Source organism: Dipodomys merriami, unplaced genomic scaffold (assembly GCF_024711535.1).
Source record: "Dipodomys merriami isolate MVZ:Mamm:240054 unplaced genomic scaffold, mDipMer1.0.p SCAF_951, whole genome shotgun sequence".
Lineage (NCBI taxonomy): Eukaryota > Metazoa > Chordata > Mammalia > Rodentia > Heteromyidae > Dipodomys > Dipodomys merriami.
Window position 1 is genome coordinate 267,537 of NW_027206570.1, and position 15,125 is coordinate 282,661.

A 15,125-nucleotide genomic window follows, 5' to 3' on the forward strand; every position below is an offset into this window, starting at 1 on the left:
TTCGAAAGGGCTCCAGGGTACAGCCTTGCTGCTGCACTGAACAACTGGCAAAAAGAAAAAGAAAAAGAAAAAGAAAAACATCCACTAAAACTTCTCATCAATGATAATGTATTATACTTTAAAAACAGTTTTAATTCCCTCTTGTCGTATATTTTTGCATGGAGCCCTTTGAATTAACCAAAAATCTCCACGATTTCCTCATGCACAGTAATACTAATAAATATAGCTTCTATTCTTTTTTTAATTAAAGGAGGTTGCATATAGTTCCTTCCCATGTTTAATTCATGAAAAAGAAATCCTGAATATATCTGTCAAACACCAAACAGGATTTCTTCTGAACTCCTCACTGAAGAAAGAAAATGAAATGACCGAACAACAGGTATCACCCATATTGTCACCGTGCTAGCTTTCTCACTGATTAAAAATAATTCTGCCATGCATATGCAGATCACTTATGCAAAATTTTTTCCAACAATTCTTGTTGTTATATTACATTTATCTTTCTCCTTCTGTCTCCTCTCCTGCTTCTTTTCCCCAGGGTCCTGTTTCCCTCTTACATCCCTTTTCCCTTCAACTTTCTCCCTGTCCCCTCCTCTTCTTCCTCCTGCTATGCCTTTCCTCCTCTCTTACACCTTTCTCCTCCTTTCCTTTCCTCTTTCTCCTACACTTTCACTTTCTTCTACCTCTTCTTTATGGTCCTGGGGGTTGGACTCAGTGCCTTGTGCTCACTATGCAGATGCTCTGCTGCTCACTACAGGCCTCCAGTCTAGGCTTCATCTCAATGACCATCTATTTCTGATTTGTTTTTAAATAGCAAAACCAACAAAGACTTTTGATTCAGGATTTAATTCATTGTACATATCCTGTGCCATAAATATGTGCTACTTCATACATTCTGGCTAATAGGTTTTGATTATGTCTTGGGGTTCAGATAAACTCATCAGAAACAATGTGTTTGAAGGCAATCTAATGTGATCCTGTGTTACTCCAAAATTAATGAACTGGTTACTTTGTATCTTGCACAAGTACTTCTATATTGTTCCCAGATTAATGAACTATCACTTTGTGGTAACACCCACAGTAACACTAATCCAAGGATTGCTGGGGATCATAAGATTAAGTCCAGACAGGAAAATCCATGTGATATGTATCTCAAATTAACTGCTAAAAAGCCAGAAGAAGACTTGTGGCTAAGTGGTTTAGTGCCATCCTTGCACTGAATAAGATGATGACAGAACCCAGGCCTGAGTTGAAGACCTGTGGTGGGTGCACGCACACTCGCACATGCACGCATGCACACACGCACACATGCACACACGTGCACATACACACAAACACACACACACACACAATTTCCCTACTAAAGCAAGTAGAATATCTGTTTTTTCTGATAAGATGTCTGAGTTTCTGTCCCATGTGTTTGTATATTTTTGAAAGCTGTATCATCAACTTACCTAATTTTAATAAATGACACCTTGTTCACTATTATTTATGTTTGAAAATATTTTAAGACACATTTTCATGTAGAAAATTGAGTTTGTTCCCCAAATTGTGACTGTCTTGGTTTGTAAGAATGAAAGAATTGTGCCTTTAATTCATTAGTTCATAAATTAGAAAAGTAACCACAACCCTAGAACCAATTGCCTTTGAATTCTAAAAGCCACACAAATATATTAGTTTTTATTTATCCTATCTTTGATTCAACTCATCTTTCTCAAAATAGTTTTTAGTTTTACTTAAATATCCTGCCATTTTTCTAACCCGAACCCTAACTGGAACATTCAGGCTAACCCTCACACTAATCATACCCTAATCCTTCTATTATGAACAGTTTCCTATTTCACATTCATCCTAATTGTAACTTGACTTGTTTTTCAAAAATTTACTTTCAATTAGACCCTAAATTTTCCATTTCCCTAATGCTAACATTAAGCCCATCTAGAATGGAAACCTAACTTTCACCCTAATGATAGTCCAATTCTAATGTTTAAGAAAAATATTCTAGTTTTTATTCATTCTAGTGAATGCTCCAGTTTGCACTATGGAAATGAATTTCAATTTGCCCTAATTCCCACAAATTTCCTGACTCTACATCTGAAGTTATATTGTTCCCTAACATGAACCATTATGTGTCCTCAAATTCTCACATCAGGAAAAATATGGTAGTTTCCCTGTACCCTAAAACAGTTTCAGATTTACTCATCATCTAGTCCATTACTTAAGCTAACTCTCAACTGAAACCTGGCTGGAAAACTCTCATTAATCATTACAAGAATGATCACTGAGAAATAAATATAATGATAATGCTCTAGTTACTATTCAATCTCACATTTTTTGCGTCCACTTTTTAGTGAAAACTCAATTTCATACTAAAAATATTCCTATTCATAACACTAACCATAATCAGAACAAAATACTGACCCTAATCTTAATATAAATTATATGTCAACACTAACACAAGTAAACTAATTTTCACTCATCCTGACTTGATTCAAATAAGGCTTCCAAACACAGGTTACAATTTTTTCCCAATACCTTAGTCATTTTCTAACCCTAAACTTAACCTTAACTGGAACATTGAGAATAACCATAAGCTGATTGTAAGTAGATTCTAATATAGCAATACTCTAGTTCACATTCATTCTAACTCTTACCAGGCTTATTCTAAAATTTACCTTCAATTTGAGCCTCATTTTTTTCTCCTTCACTCTAACCCTAATCATGGCTATAATCCTAACCATAAACTTGACCCTAATGGTATCCCAATTATATAATTTATGAAAATCCCTCATTTTGTGTCATCCTAACTGAAATTGACTTGTAATTCTTGAAATAAATTGCAGGTTTTCCTAAACCCTACAGAATTTTTCACTCTTAACTCTGAATCTATCTTGTTCTATAACAGGAATCATAATACCCATTTGATCTCAAATCCTGATATTATGAAATAAAATGTATTTCCATTATTGTAACATTTCCTGAATTCATAGAACCTAAAATAAGTTCAGATTTATTTAACATTTAACCCATTCCTTTTTTTTTTCTTTTTGTTGGTCGTGGGGCTTGATTTCTGGGTCTGGGCATGATCCCTGAGCTCTAGGCATGGGCACGATCCCTGAGTTCTTTAGCTCAAGGTGTGCACTTTACCACTTGAGCCACAGCACAACTTTCAGGTTTTCTGGTGGTTAATTGGAGATAGGAGTCTCACAGACGCTCCTGCCAGGACTGGCTTTGAACTGCAATCCTCAGAAATCACCTTCCAGGAATGGGAGTTCAGGGAAACCATAATCAATCAACTAAGTGACTTGAGAATAAACACTGAACACAAATTAAGGAAGTAAAGAAGTTCATACAAGATCTATAACAAACCCCCAACAAAGCCAAACAATTAGAAGGAAAAGAAATGAAAAACAAAGTAGAAAGTCTTGATAGTAGGTTAGACCATGCAGAAGATCGAATCCCAGGGATTGAAGACAGCCTAGATATTATAGAGAAAGAACATTCAACCATCCAAGACAAATCCAAGAAATATGGTAGATCTATTCAACATTTTGAAGACACCATCAGAAGCCTTAATCTGAGGATAATAGTTGTAGAGGAGCACCTAGAGACAGAAGGTAATGGTCTAGGAAATTTGTTTAATAGGATCTTAGCAGAGAACTTCCCAAACATGCAAAAAGATAGGCCTATTCAGACACAAGAAGCTTTTAGTACTCCAAATAGACCAGACCAAAACAGGACATCCCACCATCATGTTGTAATCTGCACAGGATCAATTCAGACCAAGGAAAAGATCCTTAAAGTTGTCAAGGAGAAAAGATCAATCACGTATAAAGGGAAACTAATTAGAATCAGCTCAGATTTCTCAGCAGAGACAATCAAAGCAAGAAGAGCCTGCAATGATGTATGCCATGCCCTAAAGACAAACAACTATCAAGCAAGAATACTGTATCCAGCTAAACTCTCCTTCATAACCTCAGGTCAAATAAAAACCTTCCATAGCAAAGAAAAACTGAAACAATACATCTCCACCAAACCAGCCCTATAAAAGATTTTTAAACATGTCCTATACATAGAAGACCACAATAAAGGCCAAGAAACCTCACCCAAACTGAAAATCCAAGAACCATAGGAAGAACCTAGTTGCCACAGCCCCCAAGAAGGTGGATAAAATGGCAGGAACTCCCAAATACCTCTCAGTCCTATCTCTCAACATTAACAGACTTAAGTCTCCAATTAAGTGACATAGACTGTCTAGTTGGATTAAAAAGCAAGATCCTTATATCTGCTGCCTTCAGAAGTCACACATTGCCCTTAAAAACAAACACATTTTCAATGTGAAAGGCTGAAACAAAATCTACCAAGCAAATGGCCCTCATAAACAGGCAGGAGTTGCAATACTAATATCAGATAAAATAGACTTCAAATTAAAATTAGTGAGAAGAGATAAAGAAGGTCGCTACATACTAATTAAGGGATTGCTCCTTCAGGAGGATATTACAATTATAAATCTCCATACACCAAACAACAGAGCACACAAATTTATCCAAGAAACACTACTTTAACTCAAATTCCACATAGATCCAAAGACATTAATTGTTGGGGACTTTAACACACCACTCACTCCACTAGATAGATCAACTCGGCAAAAACTCAACAGAGAAACTGCAGATCTGAACAACTGCATAGATCAACCAGATTTAACAGACATCTATTGAATATTTCACCCAGCAGCATCAGAATACACCTGGGTTTACATGGGACTCAGTGTCAGGTTAGCCTAGACCACTTGGCTAACTTCCCCATGTACCATGCATATTGTATGCAGTGTGATGTCCGTGTACCACATTTTCAGGGTGTGAAAAGTCTGACATTCTTAATGCATATTTGTAATGTAGTGCAGCAGAAACTAGGAAAATATTGCTTGGCATTCTGTTTTGGTTTGAGAATAAGACTTACAAAGCTTAGCATTGTGGTGCATGCCTATAATCTCAACACTCAAGAAACTGAAACAAGAAGATCACATGGAATATACAGAGACTCTGTGTTCAAACAAAAGGAGGGTAGACAATAATGGAAAGGGTAACACTGATCAACATGCATTGTCCACATGAAATAAAATGAAAATCTCTTTAAAACTATTTAAAGAGATAGTATTTATTATTTATTTTACAATTATTATTTATTTTATTATTTGCTTATTTGTTACAAATAAACTGCTGATGGCTCACACTTGCAATCCAAGATAGTCAGGAAGCTGAGATATGATGATCCCAGTTGACTTTTGGGGGATGGTAACTTGAGGTAAGACTCTCATGGACTTTCTGGCCCAGGCGGTTTGAATCTTGACACTCAGATCTCAGACTTCTAAGTAATTAAGCTTACAGGGGTGAACATCCAGCTCCAGGCTTCCAAGTGACTATTATCTCCAAATAACCACAAAAATGCCAAATGTGGCTCAAGTGATTGAACTCCAGCCTTCAGCGAAAAAAATCTCAAGGGACAGTACCCAGGCCTCAAGTTCAATTCCCATGAACAACAACAACAAAAACAAAGAATCATCAATAGAATATGTAATCACTGTTGTTGTTGGTACCCTGTGCTTACATGGTAAATATCAGTAATTGTTCAATGATCTCTTTGTGCATCAAACTATTAAAATCATCTTTGCCATACATCCTGACTCCACATGAGGCAAAAACATCTAACAAAGATGAAATAAAGATCCTGTGATCATTACTCAGACCAGTTCTCCCCACATTCTGGTGGCTGTTGGTGACTGTGGGAAGAGGCTATTTTTCTGAACAGACAATGTCCACAGATGCACAGTGAGGTCCCTCAAAAGCTAGCAGAAGGGATGCACCTATGCCCATCCTCAGTCACTGTAAGCATGGTGGGACTCATTTTCTGAGAAGCTTTCACACTACTGCTGTGTGTAGAATACAGTCGTCAAACTGGAAATGAGTTAATATTGATACTAGAGCTAACTCTCAGCATCTATTATTGCATCCCAGAAGGAGGTGATGCACAGAGATATGTGCATGTGTGTGTAAGTACACACCTTGTGTGAACAGCAGTATTGGGATTTAAACTAAAAGTCTCACACTCTCACTCAGCTTTTTCACTCAAGTATAGCACTTGGCACTATACTTCTTAAGCCAAAGTTTCACTGAGTTTTTTTTTGGTTAGTTAACTGGAAATATGAGTCTCAGGACTTTTCTGTCCATATTTTTCTGCAAACTCTAGATCTGAGCCTTTTGAGTATCTAGAATTATAGGTGTGAGACACTTGTTGCCAGCTCCAACTACTATCCAAGGAGACACATGGCTTTATTGATACAGCTGGTTGGCCTTGGTTTATGATTAGTGGAGATTGGAGTTGGAACTCCAGCCTTTCCTAGGGCCTGAGTTGGTAATTCTAGGCATCTTGTCACCATTCATCAGACAGAATTGCCTTTAGCCTACTTGTCACAGAATTGAGAGGTAACTACCAAGTCTCCTGGAATTCAGGGCCAATGCAAGGGATATCTGTTGGTTCTGAGTACCAGGGTTGCCATTTCCATAGCCTTTCAGGCCTCCAGATTTGCCTGCTAGATCACTGTACTTCCTATGCTTCCAGCACCTTTCACTCACAAGGACTAGGGCAGGCCCAGGACTCTGCTTTGAGGTGCCATGTTTGTTTATTGGGTGAAGAATATGAATGTAAGAATCAGCAAACTCACTCAATCCAGGGCATAGAAAGCTGTTCACAGGCTTTCAGGATTTCAGCTTGACCATTCTGGGGTTGACTCCCACTGCCCCTACCTTGAAGCATCCTCTTCAGAACCTAGATCAAGAGGGTCCATAAGGGGGCTGCATTGCATCTCAACACTGCCTAGCTGCTTTCCTGCTAAGCTGCTCCTCCTGCACTCCTCCTGCTATGTGTGATGAAGGGGGCCAGAAAATCTATACCAAAATAATCCTGCTATAGCATGTGGGGTCAAAGTTCATAGGGCATAGAAACATTTTCCTGGGTTTTCATACTCAGGAAAATGAATGATTATTCTCTTTTTTGATTGGTTTTGTTTTTCATTATTTCTGGATGCTGTATATGTAAACACAGACTGGTTCAAATGTGCTCTTTGAACAATGTCTTAATTTGATAAGCAGACATCTCACAATAAGTCAAATACCCAATAGCCCCATTTGTCAAAGGTCTTCTCTTCTCCAACACCTTCAAGAAGATGCAAGAAAGAAAAGAAAATATTTTTGTAACCCTTCTCTTTGATCCATGTGTGAACACAAAGTGTGGATCCAAAGTGTGGATCAAAGTGTGGTAAAGCAACAGTCTTGACCAAAAAAGCTCAGGGATAGCACCTAGACCCTGAGTTCAAGCCCTTGGAACAAAACAAAAGCACAAGAAAACAATCCACAATATGTATGGGATATATGGATATACCTGTATTATACCATAACTATGCTGTAAAAATAAACCTATTAGAAAATTTAAATTTGTTTTCTTTTGTAGCTCAGTACCCGAAGCTCAGGCCTATAATACTACTTTCTCAAGAGACACTTCTCATCAACTCACCAGGAAAAAGCTGGGAGTGAAAGTGTTGCTCAAGTGGCAGAGTGCCCGCCACAAAACTAAAAGCTAAAACAAAAAGCTTGAGCTCTGTATTTAAACAGAATACTGGACCAAAATATTTCTTTTGTGTCCCTGTCTATCTTCTATCTTTCTAGAGTGAACTGAATCAATACTGTTCCATTTTTACCAGAGAAAAAATTGGATCTGAAAATGGTGCTGGGAAAACTAGATATTCACCTTCAGAAGATTGAAACTCAGTTGCTATCTCTTACACCATACCACCTACACACACACACACACACACACACACACACACACACACACACACACACACACATTAATTCAATTTAATCAAAAGATCAGTGCTAGAGAACCTGCTATTGATTACATGTAACACTCAGATTAGCCCCTTCCAAGTCAAATCTCTGGGGCTAGGGAGTGAACTCCAGGCCAGACACACACTAGGCAATGCTCTAACATTTGAACTGTGCCTCTATCCCTTTTTTATTTAATATTTGTGAGAGGGTCTTACTACCTTGCTTCAAAGTGCCACTGAATGTATAATATCCTTGCACTGTTCCCCAAAAGCCCAAATTACAGCCTCTGCCAACATTTCCAGTTTTTCTCATTTTTCTTCCTATCTTCCACACACATAATCTCACTTCAGAAGATACTTTTCTCAGGTATTTGTTCTGATGAAAAACTGACTACTTGCCGGGTGCTAGTGGCTCACGCCTGTAATTCTAGCTACTCAGGAGGCTGAGATCTAAGGATCACAGTTCAAAGCCAGCCCAGCAGAAAAGTCAGTGAGACTCTTATCTCAAATTAACCACTAGAATACCGGAAGTGGTGCTGTGGCTCAAGCAGTAGAATGTTCGTCTTGAGCTGAAGAGCACAGGGATAGTGCCCAAGTCCAGAGTTCAAGCCCCACGACTTACGAAAAACAAACAAAAAACCTGACTACATGCAACCCAATTAATATGCAGCAATCCCTTGTATTTGATGCACTGACATTTTATAATCTAAAAAGAAAACAAAAAAATCCACTTAAAGTTCTATGAGGGCAGAGTGAGAAAGGTGAGGGGCCCTGGGATTAGACATGTGGGACTCCTGACCTAAGTGGCAGAGTAAGCACCTTCCCCACATCAGGACCTTCATGACACCAAATCTGCACCTTTGTCCTCTGTCAGTGTCCACAATGACTACCCCACTCATATCTGCCACCATTTTCAACTTGAGAGAAGCTTTATGCAAGTTTTGGTTGCCAAGATGCTCAATGACAGAGCTCCCAGAGAAGGGGCTGCTTGCTGGACAGGAAGGCAGTGGTCTCTCCTGCTGCTGAGGTGTTTCCCTTGGAGGCACTTGGCCAACACCCTGCCCAGCACCAAGTTCCACCAGAGCTAGGTCATCAGCTACCTGAAGGGTGAGCCAGTCCCAGTCTTGTACTCTAGGGACAGCAGCTTCAGAGACTGCTCTTTCTCACAGGTGCTGAGCAGCTGCTGCCCAATCAGAAGCAGACCAAAAGAGGCAGGTCAACTCTAGTCGCTATAAGAACTAGCTGTTCCTCCAATTTGAAGAAAACACCTATAAATATAGAGACAAGTGTCACTTCATGCACAGCATCCATAAGCTCCACAGCCTAGCCTGCCATCCCAAGTGCAAGATCTAGTACCTTCCATGTCACCAACCTTTGCCTCTATGAGCCCTGCTGCCACTTCATCCTCAAAGCCAAGGAACACAGAGCCCTGGCCAGGACCTTTCTGCAGACCTTCCCTATCTCCAGCATAGCTTTAGCTTTGCTGGATTTTCCAGTGCCAATGAGACTGCTGCCACCACGAGGCTGTTAGATAGCCCCACGTCGATCATCCCAACACCCATCCTTATTGCCGATGACCTCCTGGGCTCACCCAACCTTCCTGATGGCACCAATAACCCCTTCACCTTCTAGAGTCAGGTATTTGTTCTTTACCTCTTTCATGGGGCTGCCTTTCATGTCTACCCCACCACCTTCCTATTCTGATCCATGTCTGAGTTCTCTCACATGTTTGATTCTCATGCCACCCCTCAGAATTCTCTGTTGGGTCAAGGCTACCTGTGCAGTACAGCAGGAGCCATGCTGGGTCAGATTCCCCCATCTTGGACAATTCAGGAGACCTGCCCATTTTCAGCAAACTTTCCATCTCATATGACTAAAGCACCAGGGTAAGGAGGAACACCCCCAATCCATTCCTTCTACTCCCCTTCCTCCTGCACCACATCCTAGATCCAATTAATCACCAAAAACCTGGAAGTGACCTGTATTTCAAGTGGTACAGTACTAGCTTCGTGCTAAATGAAGCTCAAGGATAGCTCCTGTCCTGAATTCAAGCAACAAGACCACCACAGAACATCAACAATAAAAAGATGAGTGATTTGGAAATGGAAAAATGCCTTTAAAGTCAAGTAGATCCACTGAAATGGAAAAAATAACCCTGTCCTATGACTAAAGGACTCAATATTGTACTTTATTTTACTTTTTATCAGTTGTGGAGCTTTAGTCATGGCCTGGGCAACGTCCCAGAACTTTTTTGCTCAAGACTAGCACTCTACTTCTTTAAGCAACAGCTACACATCTGGTTTTGGGGGTGGTTAATTAGAGTAAGAACATCACAGACTTTTCAGGCTGGCTTTGAATTGTGATCCTCAGATCTCAGCCTCCTAGAAGCTAGGATAACAAATGTGAGTCACCAGTGCCCAGCTAGGACTTAATATTTCTAAAAGAGGGCTGGGAAGTTGGCTCAGTGGTAGAGCGCTTGCGTTGCATGCCTGAGGCCCTGGGTTCAATTCCTCAGCACCACATAAGCAAAAAGAAAAAAGCCAGAAGTGGCGCTAGCTCAAGTGGTAGAGCGCTAGCCTTGAGCTGAAGAGCTGAGGGACAGCGCCCAGGCCCAGAGTTCAGGCCCCACGACCGGACCCAAAAACATAAAATATTTCTAAAAGAGCAGTACTTTTCAAATTGCCTTTGCATTCAAAATACCCCTTACAAGATTGTGACCTGGGTTTAAATTAATTGCAAAATTCATTCTAAAATGTGTAGGGGACTATAAGAAATCCTAAACAAACTAATTGGATACTGCAAAAACAAGAGGAAGTTAAGTAGGGAAGGATGACTCACATCTGTGATCTTCGCTACACATAAAGAAGAGATCTGAGGACAGTAATTCAAAACCCACCTGAGGAAGAAAAACCTTTCCAAAAATTATTTCCAAAAAAACAACAACAAATATCCAAAATTGGAGCTATGGACATGAGAAAAAACTGTTCAAGGACAGTATTAACATATACTTTTCCTTTTTCCTGTATATGTTTTTCTTTAGTTTAAAATTGCCATTGCCCAAATTTTGTTTCTCTGATATATTTATCTTTCATGCCACCTTGGAATTTGAACTCAGGACCTTGCTCTCTTGCTTATTTTTTGTTCAACGCTTGTACATAGAACTTTAGCTACACCTCTAGTTCCTGACTTTTACTGATTCATTGAATAAGGGTCTTTAAGATTTGTCTGCAGGTGCTGCTTTGAACCTCCATCTTTAGAATATGCCACTTTAGAAGCTACAATTAGTGAGATGGTCCATGACACCTGGCAAGTCATTTTCCATTTATGCAAGTCTTCTTTCTCCTATTTATGATGTATTTTATGTCAGTGTTCATATTTCTTATGTATCTTTTTTCCAAATTTTTTATTGTGATTGATTACATAATTTCATAAATTTCAAAGTATTTTGGGATAGTGATGCTTAGTTAAAGTCACAAACACATTCTAACACTCATGGGACAAATTGCCTATCATGGTCCATGAAGTTTATGATTTCTATGGGCTTTGACTATACAGTTATTTCTTCCAGATTGAGTGATATTGCATAGTGTCAGCTGTTTTCTCTTTCCCACTCATTTCCTCCCTCCCATCGCTGCCTTTAAGTTGCTTGGTTTGTTTTGATCAATGTCCGGTGCAGCCGATGGGTCCCACTGTTGTATGTTTTCCCGTTTCCCTCTAGTTCTGTGTCCTCCTCCTAGTTTCCCTCTGATGTGCACATATATACCATATGTGGTCAGCGGTATGGGGTCATTTAGTAATCATTGGACTAGATGAGTGGGGGTCTTTTGTTTCTCGAGTCTTGTTTACTGTGTTGTATCACCTTATGTTCTGGATTTAACATCCACTTATCAGGGAGACCATGTGCCATTTGTCTCTTTCCTCTTGGCTTACCTCACTCAACATGATTTCTTCTAGTTCTATCCATTTCCCTGTGAATGCCATTATTTTGTTCTTTCTAATGGCAGCATAATATTCCATTAGATATAAATACATTTTTTTGATCCATTCATCTGTAGTGAGAGCATCTGGGTTGTTTCCATATTGTGGCTATTGTGAACAGTGCTGCAATAAACATGGAGGTGCATGTGTCCTTGTATCCTGGTTCCTGTTGTTCAGGATAGATGCCTAGGAGTGGTTAGTGCATGGTGACAGGCTGGAGTCCACTTTTAGTTTTCTGCATGTGGTCACCCAGTTTTCCCAGCACCAGTAGTTGAAGAGGCTGTGCTTCTTCCACTGTATGTCTTTGGCTCCTTTGTCAATTATCAGCTGACTATAGGCATGTAGTTTTATTTCTGGATCTTCTATTCTATTCTCTTGGTCTTTGGGGGTCTGTTTCTTTTTGTTGGGGGGGGGGTCCGGTCGTGGAGCCTGAACTCTGGGCCTGGGTGCTGTCCCTCAGCTCTTCAGCTCAAGGCTAGCGCTCTACCACTTGAGCCATAGCACTACTTCCGGCTTTTTTCTTTTTGCTTATGTGGTGCTGAGGAATCGAACCCAGGGCCTCAGGCATGCAAGGCAAGTGCTCTACCACTGAGCCACCTTCCCAGCCCATCAGGGGTCTGTTTTTGTGCCAGTACCATGCTGTCTTTGTCATTATGGCTCTATAGTAGAGTTTGAAGTCTGGCATCGAGATCCCTCCCTTGTTTTCTTTTTTGCCTAGAATTATTTTGGCTATTCTAGTTCTTTTGATGTTCCATATGAATTTTTGGATTGTTTTCTGTATTTCAGCAATGTACGTCATTGGGATTTTAATAGGAATTGCATTAAATTTGTATATTAATTTTGGCATTTTCACTACATTAAGTCTGCCTATCCAAGAACATGGAAGGTCTTTCCACTTTCTGGTGTCCTCTATAATTTCTTTCTTTAAGTTTTTATAGTTTTCATTAAATAGTTCTTTTGCATCTTTGGTTAAGCTAATTCCTAAATAGTTTATTTGGGGGGAGGGTATTGTGAACGAGGCTGTTGCCTTGATTTCCCTTCCTGCTTGTACATTGTTTGTGTACAGGAAGGCAACTGATTTTTGTGGGTTGATTTTGTATCCTGCTACTTTGCTGAATTAGTTTATAAGTTCTAAGAGCTTGAGGACGAAGTTTTGGGATCATGGAGTTATAGTATCCTGTCATCTGCCCAAAGAGATAATTTAACTTCTTCCTTCCCTTTGCGGATCCCTTTAATGTCTTTTTCTTGCCTTTTTTCTCTGGCTAAGGTTTCCAGAAGTATATTGAAGAAGAGTGGAGAAAGTGGGAATCCTTGCCTGATTTTAGGAGAATTGGTTGTTTTTCCCATTAAGTATAATATTGGCTGTTGGTCTGTCGTATATGGCTTTCATTGTTTTAAGAAATGTTCCTTCTATTCCTATTTTTCCCAGAGCTTTTAACATGAATATTGTCTCTTATCAAAAGCTTTTTTTCTGCATCAATGGAGATAATCATGGCTCTTGACCTTGGGTCTGTTGATATGATGGATTACATTTATTAAATTATGTAGGTTAAACCATCCATGCATCTCTGAGATGAAGCCTACTTGGCCATGATGTATGTTTTTTTTATATGTTTCTGGATTCTGTTGGATAGAATTTTGTTAATGATCTTTGTGTCTGTGTTCATCAAGAAGATTGGTCTGTAGTTTTTTATTGTTGATGTTGTTGTTGGGTCTTTGCTTGGGTTGGAGATGAGTGTGATATTGACATCGTAGAATGAGTTTTGGATAGCTCCCTCTTTTTCTATTTCATGGAAGAGGCTGAGGAGTATGGGTGTTAGTTCCTTTTTAAAAGTCTTACAGAATTCCATAGTGAATGCATCTTGTCCTGGGCTTTTCCTTGTTGGAAAACTTCTGATTGCTTCCTTTATCTCATTGTAAGATATTGGCTTTTTTAATTGATTGGTTCTTTGTTCAGTTTGGGTAACTTGTATTTCTCTAAAAATGCATCCATTTCTGATAGGTTTTCTTTCTTAAAGAGTATGGATTCTGGATATAGTTCTTTAGAATTGCTTGGATGTCCTGGGTATTTGTTGTGATTTTTCCCGTGGCATCCCTGATCTTGTTAATTTGGGTTTCCTCTCTTAATTAATCTTGCCAAAGGTCCATCAATTTTATGTATTTTTTTAAAAAATATTTTTTTAAAAAAATACACTTTTGGGCATTTACCCAAATGTATACAAACAAGACCACACTAAAGCTACCAGCACAACTATGTTTATTACAGCATTATTTACCATAGCAAAGATATGGAACCAACCCAGAAGCCCCTCAGTAGATGAATGGATCAAGAAAATGTGGTATATATACACAATGGAATTCTATGCCTCCATCAGAAAGAATGACATTTCCCCATTTGTTAGGAAATGGAAAGGCTTGGAAAAAATTATATTAAGTGAAGTAAGCCAGGCCCAAAGAAGCATAGTTCCCATGGTTTCCCTTATTTGCAATATCTAGTATAGGTATGAGTCAAGCAGAAAAGTTCAGATAATGTGATGTTAGAAAAACGAACCCTCAAATATGTATTTTAATGTTTTCGTTTCTTTCATGCATGTGTTTCTAACGCATTTATAAGATTATTTCTTTGTTGCTTTGTATGTCCCTCCCCCACAGTATAACCCCCGCTTTCACTTTATTTGATGTCAGTATAACATGTGGAGGAGATGGGGACCAACAAGTCGTTTAAGGATTCAGGTGGACCTGTTGCAACAAGGAGAATTACAAAATGTCATGTCAAACAAGCTTTACAATATCGGTGTGGGGGGGGGGAGGGGGTATGATTGGGTAGGGGGAGGGGGGAGGCTGGGAAGGGAGGTGAAGGGTAAACAAAGGAGGAGGCTGCAATGCTTGGTAAGAAATGTATGCATTATCCTGCCAATGTAATTGTAACCCCTCTGTACTGTATGCTCTCAAATAAAATAAAATTAAATTAAAAAACAAAAAAAAAACAAAAAAAAAACAAAAAAAACAGCTTTTTGTTTTATTAATTTTATTTATAATTTTCTTAATCTCTATCTCGTTAATTTCAGCTCTTAATTTGGTAATCTGGTTCCGTTTAGTAACTTTAAGTTCCACTGTTTTCATGTTTTTCTAGTAATTTACAACATGGGATTATTTACTTAGTCCATCTCTATTTTCTTGATGTGGACACTGAGGGCAATAAATTTGCCCCCTCAGGAATGCTTTTGCTGTGTCCCACAGGTTTCTTGATGTGTATTCATTTTCA

The 15,125-nt window shown here is 39.1% G+C and overlaps 1 long non-coding RNA gene and 1 pseudogene across 1 annotated transcript in view; one reads left to right on the forward strand and one right to left on the reverse strand.

Moving 5' to 3' along the window:
- Nucleotides 1–15,125, reverse strand: part of LOC138821888 (uncharacterized) — a 64,069-nt gene that overhangs the window by 16,340 nt on the left and 32,604 nt on the right. The gene's annotated exons all lie outside the window — the stretch shown is intronic.
- On the forward strand, nt 8,765–9,759 carry LOC138821893 (mRNA decay activator protein ZFP36L1-like; annotated as a pseudogene).